The 16,224-nt window shown below is 43.1% G+C and overlaps 1 protein-coding gene across 1 annotated transcript in view; it reads right to left on the minus strand.

Annotated features, from left to right (window-relative positions):
* Positions 1-16,224, minus strand: part of LOC134609293 (protein THEMIS2-like) — a 54,869-nt gene that overhangs the window by 18,171 nt on the left and 20,474 nt on the right. The window lies entirely within an intron of this gene.

Below are 16,224 nucleotides of genomic sequence, written 5' to 3' on the forward strand. Positions count from 1 at the left end.
TGCTTCTAAATAAATAATGTATTAAATATATTGATGTTCACAAATAAGTACATGCATTACATGACGTAAGAAAGTTATCTTCAGTGGTGAAAACAGTTGTATCCGATAAACCGGAATGCCATGCCAGGGTGCCAATTTTGAGATCTCAGTTTTAACCTGGACCCTTATTGCAGTGCTGGAGGAACCCCTCAATGAATATTGACAAACGCACCGGTGTAGGTTCATAAGGAACTGTCGAAGATTTTAATGGGTGGCAACATAATAAAGTGTATACATGTCTAGGGGCGTGATGTACCAAGAGTTAACACATTTCTCAAAGCACTGTTTATTTCCCCTACTAGCCACACTACCTCCTGCTGGATGATCACTGCTGAATTCTACCTTCACAACCACATTATCCCTTTAAGTTTTCCCCATTCACTGTCATACTGTCACCTGTTTCCCTCCCTTGCTATTCTGTTTCTTTTGCAATTATTTTATTGAGTTTTTTTTTACCAATTGCAATAAATAAAGAATATTCAATATAAATGTTTCTAGTTGAGCATTTAAGTCTTCATTACCATACCACTCTGTCGCCTTTTGGAGTTTTTCTCTCTTTACTGCCACATGCCACTACAGAGAACTTTGGATGTCTATGTTGGCAAACATCAATAAACTAACCACCACTGATGTAGACTGCTCCTTGTTTCATCACAGTCTGTGTAAGCTCATGTTGTGCCTTAACATTAGTGTAGGACCCACCGATATTGGGGTACTGTGACGTAGTGGTGGGCTTAATACAATATGGCCATGTGGTGGAACTGAATCCCTATATTTGTTTGCTAACATAGGTGATCTAATAATATATATATATATATTTATTTTACGTGTTACTGTGTGTGTGCGCTGTTCCCTGTTGTATTTATATATATATATATATATATATATATATATATATATATATATATATATATATACATATATATATATATATTTTTGTCTTTACGGCGGCACCACTACTATAGAAATCCATTTTTTTCCTACTCTTTTTTGCTCTGTCTGTCATAATATTTTTTATATTATTATTATTATTGTACATTTTACTCAATGTAGCCAGCACTTTGGAACTGGTTAAGTAAAGGGTAATACTGATAATAATGTCTGGGGAGTAGAATAGTAAAGGACTGTGTCTCTTACATTAATTTGTATTTAATTATGTGCATTCTTAGGTGGTCTTTTGTTCCATCTGTTAAGGATGGTAGGGTACAAAGAACAGAAACACCAATAGTGGAGCTTATGAACAGTGCGCCCTGGTGCAAGAGGGTTTTTTTGTGCCCACTACTGCACCAGACAATTAACCTCTCATTCCCCTAAAATGTCCCCACTTGGCACTGCCAAATAGCCTTTACTATAGTCACCACTATAGTCTACATCCCAATGCCAGTTAATCCTTTCCCTTCTCAATTTAGATTGCCCCATGTCCCTGACAATTGGCCTTTACCCTGTCCAAATTAGATTTTACTACATTTGCCTACCTATGAACCCTTTCTACTCCCATATTAAATTTGCAATATTTGCCTGCCAATTAACCATCTTCCTTAACAATTTAGATTGGCACATTCCCCTGCTAACAAACTCCCTCCCGCCCTAAAAAAAAGTGTCCACATTCCTCTTCCAATTAATCCTTCCATCCCCTCACCCCCAAATAGATCTTCTAATTCTCCTTGCTATCTACACATTGTGGAACGGCCCTATTCTTGCTCCTAAAGTACTGGGCCTTATATTTCTACACTCACTGCCTGGCAGACCTCTTTTGGCCCTGACTGATGGTGTTTGGCAGATACAGACAGGGCCGGCGCTTCCTATAAGGCGAACTAGGCAGCCCCCAATCTCCGGGCCTTTAAATGCTGCAGCCGCCTGAGCGCTCTATAGCCGAGCTCCTCTCCGGTCCACGGTCCGGGCCGGACTGACAGGAAGTGCACAGAAACTCCTGTACCGCGGACCGGGGAGGAGCTCGGCCACGCTACAGGGGAGGGGAGGTGAGGAAAACAGGGGCGGGGGGAGAAGAAGAGAGTACAAGGGGGGGAGAAGAAAAGATTATGGGGGGAGAAGAAGAGATTACAGGGAGGGAGGGGGGAGAAGAAGAGATTACAGGGAGGGAGGGGAGAGAAGAAGAGATTACAGGGAGGGAGGAGGGAAGAAGAAGAGATTACAGGGAGGGAGGGGGGAGAAGAGATTACAGGGAGGGAGGGGGGAGAAGAAGGGAAGATTACAGGGAGGGAGGGGGAGAAGAAGAGAAGATTAGGGGGGGAGAAGAAAAGATTACAGGGAGGGAGGGAGGAAAAGAAGAGAAGATTACAGGGGGCAGAAGAAGAGATTACAGGGAGGGAGGGGGAGAAGAAGAGATTACAGGGAGGGAGGAGGGAAGAAGAGATTACAGGGAGGGAGGGGGAAAGAAGAAGAGATTACAGGGAGGGAGGGGGGGAGAAGAAGAGGTTACAGGGAGGGAGGGGGAAAGAAGAGATTGCAGGGAGGGATGGGGGGAGAAGAAGAGAAGATTACAGGGAGGGTGGGGGAGAAGAAGAGAAGATGGGGGGGAGAAGAAGAGATTACTGGGAGGGAGGGGGGAGAAGAAGAGAAGATTACAGGGGGAGTAGAAGAGATTACAGGAAGGGAGGGGGGAGAAGAAGAGAAGATTACAGGGAGGGAGGGGGGAAAAGAAGATTACAGGGGGAGAAGAAGAGATTACAGGGAGGGAGGGGGAGAAGAAGAGAAGATTACAGGGGGAGAAGAGGAGAACACGGGGGGAAGAAGAGGAGAACAAGAGGAGAAGGGGAGGAGAACACGGGGGGAGAAGAAGAGGAGAACGGGGGATGAGAACACAGCGAGGGGGGATTGAGGAGAACTTAGGGGAGGGAGAGACCACTAAAGGAGGGAGGGGGTGAGGAGAGACTGCTAAGGGAGGGTGGGGGGAGAGCAGAGAACACTAAGGGAGGGAGGGGGGAGAGTAGAGACCACTAATGGAAAGGGGGCATGAGAAGAGACCACTTAGGGTGTGGGGGAGACCACTAATGGAAAGGGGGGGGCAGAGGAGAGCAGAGACCACTAAGGGGGAGACGAGAGACCACTAATGGAAAGTTGGGGAGAAAAGGAGACCACTAAGGGAGGTGGGGGGGAGGAGAGTAGAGACCACTAAGGGACAGGGGAGGAGAGGAGAGACCACTAAGGGGCAGGGGAGATCTCTAAGGGATGGAAGGGAGAGCTCTATAGGACAGGGGGCAGGACAGGGAGCTCTTTCACACTACCCACACACACACACAATGCATCCCTATACATACTCAGAAACACACAATGCATCCCTACACACACAGAAACACAACATGCTTCCCTTACACACAGAGAAACACACAATGCATCCATTACACACACACACACACACACAATGCAACCCTTACACATAAAGACAATGCATCCTTTGCACACATACACAGAAACACACAATGCATCCCTTACACACATGCAAACACACATTGCTTCTCTTACACACACACAGAAACACAATGCATCTTACACACACTCAACGCACCCCTTACAGACACACACACTGCATCCCTTACACACACATGCAAACACACATTGCTTTTCTTACACACACACAGAAACACAATGCATCTCTTACACACACTCAACGCACCCCTTACAGACACACACACTGCATCCCTTACATACACAGAAACACACTTTGCATCCCTTATGCATACAAACACAGGTTCACACAATGCATCCCTTATACACAACGAGAAACACACAATACATCCCTTATACACAAACACACACTGCTTTCTAGTAGCCCTATTTTTTTCTATATATTTCCAGGGGTCAAGCCCCACTATATCCTATAACCACCACAACACTGGCGGAGGGATTCTATCCATCTCCTTCTAGTGTTTGTTCTTTATCTTCTTTGTTTAGGTTTCAATACCTAGGTTGTGTAAATACTGTGTGTGTTTGACTATTTAATTTGGGTGTTCGACCATCATTTATAGTGACTATGGCAGGTTTCCTTGCTAACAAACTAGACAGCACTATGTGGTGCAAAGATGCTGATAAAGTTTTCTCCAACGAACTATTGGAAAATATGGAGGTTCCCTCCGATATTCACCAGAGTTTTAACAAACTTAACAAAACCTACAAACAACAAATAAGGGCCAGCTGGGAGATTTCCTCCCTTGATTTCTATTTGAAAAAAAGCATGATTCCAAGAGGGCTTAGAGTTCATACGGTCCCCTCCTCCCAACGCTGAAAACCCAGAAATGGTTAAGGAATGGGAACTAGCAGCAGGACTCTGCTCTAATACATTTATGCAAATTATCTGTAAATTTGAAAAACTTAAATTGGAGGCTACGGATAAACAACTTGAATCTGAATTGAGTAATATCCATCAATTTCAATCTGACCCCATTTTCAACCAATTAGAACTTAAACTGAAACAGAATCTAGACAAATATCAACAAGTGATCAAAGTTAGAAAACATCAAAAATTTCTGAGGGATTTGAAAGATTATGAAACCGGTAACATCTACAGTACGTTTAAACGCCGCCTAAGAACCAACTCCGAAAACGCGCTTACCTCAGATTATGACTCATCCGATAATGATTCGGAGAATAGATCACGGACACAAGTTTGTCCATCAGATTCTGATTCCAACACTTCCAACCAGGGCAGTTCTAGAGGCATTTTGAAAAAAGGGGTGAATTTTTTAGAGATGGGCCATTTGGACGACCCAATACCACGCCAACCCCCATATTACACGCGAAACAGGGGCCGGGGAGGGAGAAGCACAACAAGGAGACGACGGTATTAACCAATAAACTCCAAATTATCAACCTCTCCATGCACCCTCTAACCTCTCAGGAAACAAGTGTCTTATCTAAGGGCCTCTCTTTTGTGCCTATTCCACCCTTTAACAAGTTTACATGGGTGAAAGATTTACATCTATTTGTTAGAAAACTTGCTTTATGCAAGTATCATCAAATCAAATTAGATAAAAAGCTGAAAGATTTAGGCATTCTCGACAAGGATTATGATTGTTTAATGACTCTGATATCTCTCCTTGACGAGAATGATATTGACACCACTACCTATCAGACAAATTTGAAACCCCCGAGTCGATTTACACCAAATTTGGGTAATTTCAAAAATATCGAATTTTTTCTTGAATCAGTTAAGTTTGCAATTGATAACATTCACCAGAAGGATTTGGACATACAGCCAAATATGAACCTCACGAGATCTGAGAACAAAGCTCTGCAAGCACTCAAAGGTGATACTACAATCACTATCAAACCAGCCGACAAGGGAGGGAATATTGTCATTTTAAACACTACTGATTATATCAAGATGTCTCTCAAGATACTTGAAAACAGAGACACATACCAACCTCTTGAAAAAGATCCCACGAATACATTTCTTCAGGACTATCGATTGATTTTGGATATGGGCCGCAGTAGAGGGGTGCTATCCAGGGAGGAGTACGACTTTATTCTTAATAAACTCCCTAGGATAGCTACCTTCTACTGCCTGCCCAAAGTCCATAAAAATCAAACTAATCCCCCCGGACGCCCCATTGTATCCGGTGTTGACAACCTCACCCAAAATGGCAGTATCTACCTTGATAGGGTTCTCCGCCCTTTCGTGGAAAAACTACCGTCTTACATACAAGATACCAAGCAGACATTGGTCCGCCTTTCAAGTTTAAAAATCCCTGAGTCTGTGTCACTCTGTAGCCTCGATGTGGAGGCCCTATACTCCTCGATTCCACACAAGGGGGGTATTCAACACGTGAAACATTTCTTGGATAAAAGGGGCCCTACTTTTAGTGACCATTCCCTTTTCACTCTGGAGCTGCTCGAATTTATTCTTAGCCACAACTACTTCCTCTTTAACGAGAGATTTTACCATCAGGTACAGGGCACTGCGATGGGGACGGCTTGTGCCCCATCGTATGCCAACCTCCATCTGGGCTGGTGGGAGGAAGTAGTTGTGGCGACAGACACAGCCTTTGCACCATATAGACCCTTTATCCATCATTGGGCTCGTTACATTGACGATATTTTGATCCTGTGGACAGGCAGTGAGGATCTATTTAAAAGCTTTGTATTACTTCTTAACACTAATAACTTGAATTTATTCTTTACATCGGAATTTGGGGGAGATACACTGAACTTTTTAGACCTCACGATTACACTAAGGGGAGATTCCATCAGTACCACATTATACAAAAAACCAACATCCTCCAATAGCCTTCTACGATGGGAAAGTTTTCACCCCCAACCACTCAAACGGGGGATTCCCACTGGGCAGTATATCAGGGCCCGCAGGAATTGCAGTAATATCGAAGATTTTAAAGTACAAGCCAATGCATTACGACAGCAGTTCAGGGATAAGGGCTATCCGAACAAATGCCTTAAAAAGGCTTATAAAAGAGCTTTAGAGGCAGACAGGGATAGCCTTCTATTACCTAAGAAAGTGGAGTTCACCACTAAACCACAACCCCCACGCTTGATAGCCACATTTGATTCAGGCTGGGAGGCCGTCAGAACTGTATTTCAAAAGTTTTGGCCGTGCCTTTTGGATGATACTCACCTTAAAAGGGTCTTGGGACCTAGGGTCGAAATGACCGCTCGCAGAGGGAAAAACCTCAGAAACATCCTCGTTCCGAGTCATTTCCACTCCCCCCCTTTACGCACCTGGCTACATAATACCACGGTGGGATCATATCAATGTGGCCACTGTGTGGCTTGTAAATTTATCAAACGTGACTCCAAGATCATCTTCGATAGCACTGGAAAAAGATCGTTTAAGATCAAATCTTTTTTCAACTGCAATACCGCAGGCATAGTATACCTCCTCACATGCACCTGCCACCTGCAATACGTGGGAAAAACCTTTAGACCCTTTAAGGAGCGTATCAAAGAGCATGTCAGATCACCTAAACTGCTCGTTGATACCCCCATAGGTCGTCATTTAAAAGAGGCCCATGCTGGTAATCCACAGGGACTTCGGTTCTGTGGACTAGAATTGGTCCGCAAAGATAGACGCAGGGGCAATTACGACCGTTTTCTGAGACAACGGGAAAGTTTTTGGATTTTCCAACTCAAAACATTACACCCAAAAGGTCTCAATGAAGGTTTTTCCTTCGCCCCATTTATCTAAACAATACCAATTCAAATATCCTGCCAGGTCATTTTTGCTAAATTTGCAAAATTTATTTTGTAAATACTATGTAAATATTTCGTATGTACATCTAAAAGATGTTTGGTCGACAAAAAACCCCAACCACCCCCCCTTTTCACCTACCCAAGGTTAAGTTATTAACCTTTTAATAATACATGTCAACACAACACGTCCATCCCAACAAATTCTCTGTTTTTCTCTGTATGTTTGAAGCTTATTACTCCTTTCAACTTATAATGAACTTTTATCTATCTTTCTATAAATGTTCATTTTCGCCTCTTTTTATACATGTTTAGAACTTCCAGTTCGGTCCCTTATCATGGCATAGCAAAATACTGTCCTATATAATAACTGGATTCGTTGTACTCTGGTTTATACACTGGACTATTCCAGCCTCCCTTAAGTACTAGTTCCGTTTATTTAGGACGTCCTTTATTTCTATTGACTCATAATAATGTCTTAGTATTGCTACTGTTTGGGATTCTACAGGAGAACAATCAATCCCTTTACAGTTCTCTGCAGTGTCTGAGTCTTTGATGTGATCTATACCGGCACTTTGTTTCCCGACTAGGGTTAACTGCAAGCTAGACCTTGTACCTAGTAAAGGGATTACTCCGCCCCCTCCCGTCCGTACGGAATCTCCGATTGGACAGGGAGTTTTACGTCATATTGTGGGAAGTCCTAAGACTCATTTAAAAAGAGGCGCCGTCCACTCTACAAACGGCTCTTGACAAAGGCGACGTGTATCGCCGAAACGCGCGTTGAGCAGCTCTCTATGAGCGGGTTCATCCTATTTTAATTTATCTTTTTTGTTTGGACAATTCTGGGGCTGTGACATCTCTATGATCCTGAGCACTGTTTAAAGACCATTTAAGTATATATGTATATGATATGCACAAGATGCTAGGGATTCCTACCCCCAAATCTCATTTAGCTGTTTAGGCATCTTTGTACATATGGTTACATGTTTCATTACCATGCCTTTCTTTATGATTTAATATGGGTCTCTATATACCTTTTGCCTTATAAATCAAGATTTGTCTTTTGCACTGGATATATACTTATGGCATTTAAAGGTATATCTCCATTTTTGAATTGCATTGTAACCTAACAGTTCTTTAGCTATCTCCAGGTATCCTCACATAAAAAGTGATATGTACTCAGAATATACTTAAAAAGCACTGGATACTACTGGAATAATTTGTTTTATGCACTGGATATAAGTTTATAGCGCTCAAAGGTATATTTCTATACTGCATTGCAGTCTACAGCCTTCAAGCTATTTCCAGTTTTATATTCCCTACAATTGTATCCATTTCTTTCACACAATAAGGGATAATCTAATCTGGAATACACTTAAACATGTATTAGGTACTATTGTACGTGCATTTTGGTACTCTGGGTGCACATATTGTAGCTTCTACCAGTTGATACATATTATAACCGGAGGTTTTAGCAACTGTTTACTGCATACTCTGTACCCTTGGTCCTTTTGACACAAATATTCTAGTGGAGTATTCGGCATATGTTTCAAGCCACACTGATATCTCCCTAGTTTATGTGTTTATTACAGTAAAGCCAGGCGTAGCTATGATCCTTACCCCACTAGGTCCTCACTTTTAAACTTACACTTGTACATATAACACAGTTTATGTTTTCTTTTCCTTAAGAGGGATTATTAAAGAGTTTTTGTTTTGGCTCACTGCATGAAAAGACTCCCCACAGTGGGTATCTGCAGTACAAGCCTTTCTGTACTATAAGGATATAAGGTCTATTTGGAGGGCAATCCGATTTCGAGTTGCCAACCAGTAGCCCTATTTTTTTCTATATATTTCCAGGGGTCAAGCCCCACTATATCCTATAACCACCACAACACTGGCGGAGGGATTCTATCCATCTCCTTCTAGTGTTTGTTCTTTATCTTCTTTGTTTAGGTTTCAATACCTAGGTTGTGTAAATACTGTGTGTGTTTGACTATTTAATTTGGGTGTTCGACCATCATTTATAGTGACTATGGCAGGTTTCCTTGCTAACAAACTAGACAGCACTATGTGGTGCAAAGATGCTGATAAAGTTTTCTCCAACGAACTATTGGAAAATATGGAGGTTCCCTCCGATATTCACCAGAGTTTTAACAAACTTAACAAAACCTACAAACAACAAATAAGGGCCAGCTGGGAGATTTCCTCCCTTGATTTCTATTTGAAAAAAAGCATGATTCCAAGAGGGCTTAGAGTTCATACGGTCCCCTCCTCCCATGCTGAAAACCCAGAAATGGTTAAGGAATGGGAACTAGCAGCAGGACTCTGCTCTAATACATTTATGCAAATTATCTGTAAATTTGAAAAACTTAAATTGGAGGCTACGGATAAACAACTTGAATCTGAATTGAGTAATATCCATCAATTTCAATCTGACCCCATTTTCAACCAATTAGAACTTAAACTGAAACAGAATCTAGACAAATATCAACAAGTGATCAAAGTTAGAAAACATCAAAAATTTCTGAGGGATTTGAAAGATTATGAAACCGGTAACATCTACAGTACGTTTAAACGCCGCCTAAGAACCAACTCCGAAAACGCGCTTACCTCAGATTATGACTCATCCGATAATGATTCGGAGAATAGATCACGGACACAAGTTTGTCCATCAGATTCTGATTCCAACACTTCCAACCAGGGCAGTTCTAGAGGCATTTTGAAAAAAGGGGTGAATTTTTTAGAGATGGGCCATTTGGACGACCCAATACCACGCCAACCCCCATATTACACGCGAAACAGGGGCCGGGGAGGGAGAAGCACAACAAGGAGACGACGGTATTAACCAATAAACTCCAAATTATCAACCTCTCCATGCACCCTCTAACCTCTCAGGAAACAAGTGTCTTATCTAAGGGCCTCTCTTTTGTGCCTATTCCACCCTTTAACAAGTTTACATGGGTGAAAGATTTACATCTATTTGTTAGAAAACTTGCTTTATGCAAGTATCATCAAATCAAATTAGATAAAAAGCTGAAAGATTTAGGCATTCTCGACAAGGATTATGATTGTTTAATGACTCTGATATCTCTCCTTGACGAGAATGATATTGACACCACTACCTATCAGACAAATTTGAAACCCCCGAGTCGATTTACACCAAATTTGGGTAATTTCAAAAATATCGAATTTTTTCTTGAATCAGTTAAGTTTGCAATTGATAACATTCACCAGAAGGATTTGGACATACAGCCAAATATGAACCTCACGAGATCTGAGAACAAAGCTCTGCAAGCACTCAAAGGTGATACTACAATCACTATCAAACCAGCCGACAAGGGAGGGAATATTGTCATTTTAAACACTACTGATTATATCAAGATGTCTCTCAAGATACTTGAAAACAGAGACACATACCAACCTCTTGAAAAAGATCCCACGAATACATTTCTTCAGGACTATCGATTGATTTTGGATATGGGCCGCAGTAGAGGGGTGCTATCCAGGGAGGAGTACGACTTTATTCTTAATAAACTCCCTAGGATAGCTACCTTCTACTGCCTGCCCAAAGTCCATAAAAATCAAACTAATCCCCCCGGACGCCCCATTGTATCCGGTGTTGACAACCTCACCCAAAATGGCAGTATCTACCTTGATAGGGTTCTCCGCCCTTTCGTGGAAAAACTACCGTCTTACATACAAGATACCAAGCAGACATTGGTCCGCCTTTCAAGTTTAAAAATCCCTGAGTCTGTGTCACTCTGTAGCCTCGATGTGGAGGCCCTATACTCCTCGATTCCACACAAGGGGGGTATTCAACACGTGAAACATTTCTTGGATAAAAGGGGCCCTACTTTTAGTGACCATTCCCTTTTCACTCTGGAGCTGCTCGAATTTATTCTTAGCCACAACTACTTCCTCTTTAACGAGAGATTTTACCATCAGGTACAGGGCACTGCGATGGGGACGGCTTGTGCCCCATCGTATGCCAACCTCCATCTGGGCTGGTGGGAGGAAGTAGTTGTGGCGACAGACACAGCCTTTGCACCATATAGACCCTTTATCCATCATTGGGCTCGTTACATTGACGATATTTTGATCCTGTGGACAGGCAGTGAGGATCTATTTAAAAGCTTTGTATTACTTCTTAACACTAATAACTTGAATTTATTCTTTACATCGGAATTTGGGGGAGATACACTGAACTTTTTAGACCTCACGATTACACTAAGGGGAGATTCCATCAGTACCACATTATACAAAAAACCAACATCCTCCAATAGCCTTCTACGATGGGAAAGTTTTCACCCCCAACCACTCAAACGGGGGATTCCCACTGGGCAGTATATCAGGGCCCGCAGGAATTGCAGTAATATCGAAGATTTTAAAGTACAAGCCAATGCATTACGACAGCAGTTCAGGGATAAGGGCTATCCGAACAAATGCCTTAAAAAGGCTTATAAAAGAGCTTTAGAGGCAGACAGGGATAGCCTTCTATTACCTAAGAAAGTGGAGTTCACCACTAAACCACAACCCCCACGCTTGATAGCCACATTTGATTCAGGCTGGGAGGCCGTCAGAACTGTATTTCAAAAGTTTTGGCCGTGCCTTTTGGATGATACTCACCTTAAAAGGGTCTTGGGACCTAGGGTCGAAATGACCGCTCGCAGAGGGAAAAACCTCAGAAACATCCTCGTTCCGAGTCATTTCCACTCCCCCCCTTTACGCACCTGGCTACATAATACCACGGTGGGATCATATCAATGTGGCCACTGTGTGGCTTGTAAATTTATCAAACGTGACTCCAAGATCATCTTCGATAGCACTGGAAAAAGATCGTTTAAGATCAAATCTTTTTTCAACTGCAATACCGCAGGCATAGTATACCTCCTCACATGCACCTGCCACCTGCAATACGTGGGAAAAACCTTTAGACCCTTTAAGGAGCGTATCAAAGAGCATGTCAGATCACCTAAACTGCTCGTTGATACCCCCATAGGTCGTCATTTAAAAGAGGCCCATGCTGGTAATCCACAGGGACTTCGGTTCTGTGGACTAGAATTGGTCCGCAAAGATAGACGCAGGGGCAATTACGACCGTTTTCTGAGACAACGGGAAAGTTTTTGGATTTTCCAACTCAAAACATTACACCCAAAAGGTCTCAATGAAGGTTTTTCCTTCGCCCCATTTATCTAAACAATACCAATTCAAATATCCTGCCAGGTCATTTTTGCTAAATTTGCAAAATTTATTTTGTAAATACTATGTAAATATTTCGTATGTACATCTAAAAGATGTTTGGTCGACAAAAAACCCCAACCACCCCCCCTTTTCACCTACCCAAGGTTAAGTTATTAACCTTTTAATAATACATGTCAACACAACACGTCCATCCCAACAAATTCTCTGTTTTTCTCTGTATGTTTGAAGCTTATTACTCCTTTCAACTTATAATGAACTTTTATCTATCTTTCTATAAATGTTCATTTTCGCCTCTTTTTATACATGTTTAGAACTTCCAGTTCGGTCCCTTATCATGGCATAGCAAAATACTGTCCTATATAATAACTGGATTCGTTGTACTCTGGTTTATACACTGGACTATTCCAGCCTCCCTTAAGTACTAGTTCCGTTTATTTAGGACGTCCTTTATTTCTATTGACTCATAATAATGTCTTAGTATTGCTACTGTTTGGGATTCTACAGGAGAACAATCAATCCCTTTACAGTTCTCTGCAGTGTCTGAGTCTTTGATGTGATCTATACCGGCACTTTGTTTCCCGACTAGGGTTAACTGCAAGCTAGACCTTGTACCTAGTAAAGGGATTACTCCGCCCCCTCCCGTCCGTACGGAATCTCCGATTGGACAGGGAGTTTTACGTCATATTGTGGGAAGTCCTAAGACTCATTTAAAAAGAGGCGCCGTCCACTCTACAAACGGCTCTTGACAAAGGCGACGTGTATCGCCGAAACGCGCGTTGAGCAGCTCTCTATGAGCGGGTTCATCCTATTTTAATTTATCTTTTTTGTTTGGACAATTCTGGGGCTGTGACATCTCTATGATCCTGAGCACTGTTTAAAGACCATTTAAGTATATATGTATATGATATGCACAAGATGCTAGGGATTCCTACCCCCAAATCTCATTTAGCTGTTTAGGCATCTTTGTACATATGGTTACATGTTTCATTACCATGCCTTTCTTTATGATTTAATATGGGTCTCTATATACCTTTTGCCTTATAAATCAAGATTTGTCTTTTGCACTGGATATATACTTATGGCATTTAAAGGTATATCTCCATTTTTGAATTGCATTGTAACCTAACAGTTCTTTAGCTATCTCCAGGTATCCTCACATAAAAAGTGATATGTACTCAGAATATACTTAAAAAGCACTGGATACTACTGGAATAATTTGTTTTATGCACTGGATATAAGTTTATAGCGCTCAAAGGTATATTTCTATACTGCATTGCAGTCTACAGCCTTCAAGCTATTTCCAGTTTTATATTCCCTACAATTGTATCCATTTCTTTCACACAATAAGGGATAATCTAATCTGGAATACACTTAAACATGTATTAGGTACTATTGTACGTGCATTTTGGTACTCTGGGTGCACATATTGTAGCTTCTACCAGTTGATACATATTATAACCGGAGGTTTTAGCAACTGTTTACTGCATACTCTGTACCCTTGGTCCTTTTGACACAAATATTCTAGTGGAGTATTCGGCATATGTTTCAAGCCACACTGATATCTCCCTAGTTTATGTGTTTATTACAGTAAAGCCAGGCGTAGCTATGATCCTTACCCCACTAGGTCCTCACTTTTAAACTTACACTTGTACATATAACACAGTTTATGTTTTCTTTTCCTTAAGAGGGATTATTAAAGAGTTTTTGTTTTGGCTCACTGCATGAAAAGACTCCCCACAGTGGGTATCTGCAGTACAAGCCTTTCTGTACTATAAGGATATAAGGTCTATTTGGAGGGCAATCCGATTTCGAGTTGCCAACCAGTAGCCCTATTTTTTTCTACACACTGCTTTCTATCCCTGTAGCGGTACTTACCCTTTCCAGGGGCTGGCCGGGGTCCTCTGTTCGAGCCGCGGGCGGTCACGTGTCCCGCCTGACTCTAAGAGCGCGTCGCGGGTCTCGGGCGAGCTCTTAAAGGGACAGTGGGAGCCTAAATTGGAAAAGGCCTCCCATTGGTCCCTGTCATGCCACACTCCCCATACACTTACCTTTTGGGGGCGTAGAGATGACAGGGACCAATCAAAATAGTTGTTTAGTTATTTATACTCACCTTTTTCCCTTGGTTCCTTGCCCTATCGTGGTTTCTGTTTCAGTTCCCTTTAGCGCTTGTTGTGTTCAGTTGTGTTTCTTCGTACTTGACCTTGGCTTTGTTTTCTGACTACGTTATTTCTTTATCCTTATCTGTTCTGTTTGCCGGCTTGCTGTTTACTGTGTACCAGACCCCGGCTAGTCCTAGTTTACGCTGTCTCTTTGTGCCCTTGACCTCGGATCGTTCCTGACTCTGTACTTCTCCTATATACGTCGAGTCCGGCCACTCTAAGGTCCGGTAGACGTATCTCCCCTCTGTGTTGTCTTCTGTTTAGCTGAATCATGCGTGTTGGGGTATATTTTCATTACAATCCCTTACACAAAAACACACTGCTTCCACTACACACAAACACACTGTATCACCTACACAAACTGGTATCCCTACACACTACATTCCATAAGAACACACTTTAGATCCTCTATCATAACACATCCCCTACACACTCCACTTCTTGTGAGCGAACATATAGGTGGACTTATGGGTGGACCTTATGGGCATACTCACTGTCAGGCCCTGGGGCCCAGACCTTGAGCTGTGTAAGGGGCCCCCAAAAAATGGAGCTGCTTCCCGTTCTCCCAGAACATTGAATTTTGTGACCACAGTTACAAAAAGCCTCCAGAGATCCTGTTCTACACCAGACCAGTGGAGCCAGACTGCAGCCAGAGCCCATCACCATCCTCATCTGGTTGTAAGTAGGCAATCTAGTATATTATTAGTGACACTAATCTCTAATTTACCTCACATTAAAGGGACACTTTTGTCCCCAGAACCACTGCAGCTTAATGAAGTGGTTCTGGTGTCTATAGTTTGTCCCTGCAGGCTTTTTAATGTAAACACACACTGTGTGCAGCACTGGCGTTAGTTCATATGGCAGATCATATGGGTAGGGCATTGTGATGTCACTGGGGGGGCGTCAAATCTTTCTTTTGCCTACCGCGGCAAAAATCCTTGCACCGGCCCTGGATACAGAGACACACATACAAGGGCGGACTGACCGGTCGGGCACTTCGAACATGGTCCGAGGACCCGGCCGGGAGGGGGGCCTGCCATCAGGGGGCCTGGCGGCACACTCTGAGGGGCCGGCCGCGTTCAGGGCCTGCCCTTTAAATGCTGCAGCCGCCTGAGCGCTCTCTTAAGAGCCTGAGGCGGCTGCAGCTTCTCACCTCCCCTCCCCTGTAGCGTGGCCGAGCTGCTCTCCGGTCCGCGGTGCCCGGCCGGAGTGATAGGAAGGTGCACACTGAGTGTGCACCTTCCTGTCAGTCCGGCCAGGTACAGGAAACAGAAACTCCTGTTCCGCGCGCAGTTTCTGTTTCCTGTACCTGGCCGGACTGACAGGAAGGTGCACACTCAGTGTGCACCATCCTATCACTCCGGCCGGGCATCGCGGACCGGAGAGCAGCTCGGCCACGCTACAGGGGAGGGGGTAAGAAGAGAAAGGGAGGGGGTGTAAGAAGAGAAAGGGGGGGGTAAGAAGAGAAAGGGGGGGTAAAAAGAGAAAGGGAGGGGGGAAGAGAAAGGGGGTAAAAAGAGAAAGAGAGGGGGGGTAAAAAGAGAAAGGGAGGGGGCATAAAAAGAGAAAGGGAGGGGGGTAAAAAGAGAAAGGGAGGGGGTAAAAAGAGAAAGGGGGTAAGAAGAGAGAGGGGGGTAAGAAGAGAGAGGGAGGGGGGTAAGAAGAG

The sequence above is a fragment of the Pelobates fuscus genome, chromosome 1, assembly GCF_036172605.1.
Source record: "Pelobates fuscus isolate aPelFus1 chromosome 1, aPelFus1.pri, whole genome shotgun sequence".
NCBI classification, from domain to species: Eukaryota; Metazoa; Chordata; class Amphibia; order Anura; family Pelobatidae; genus Pelobates; species Pelobates fuscus.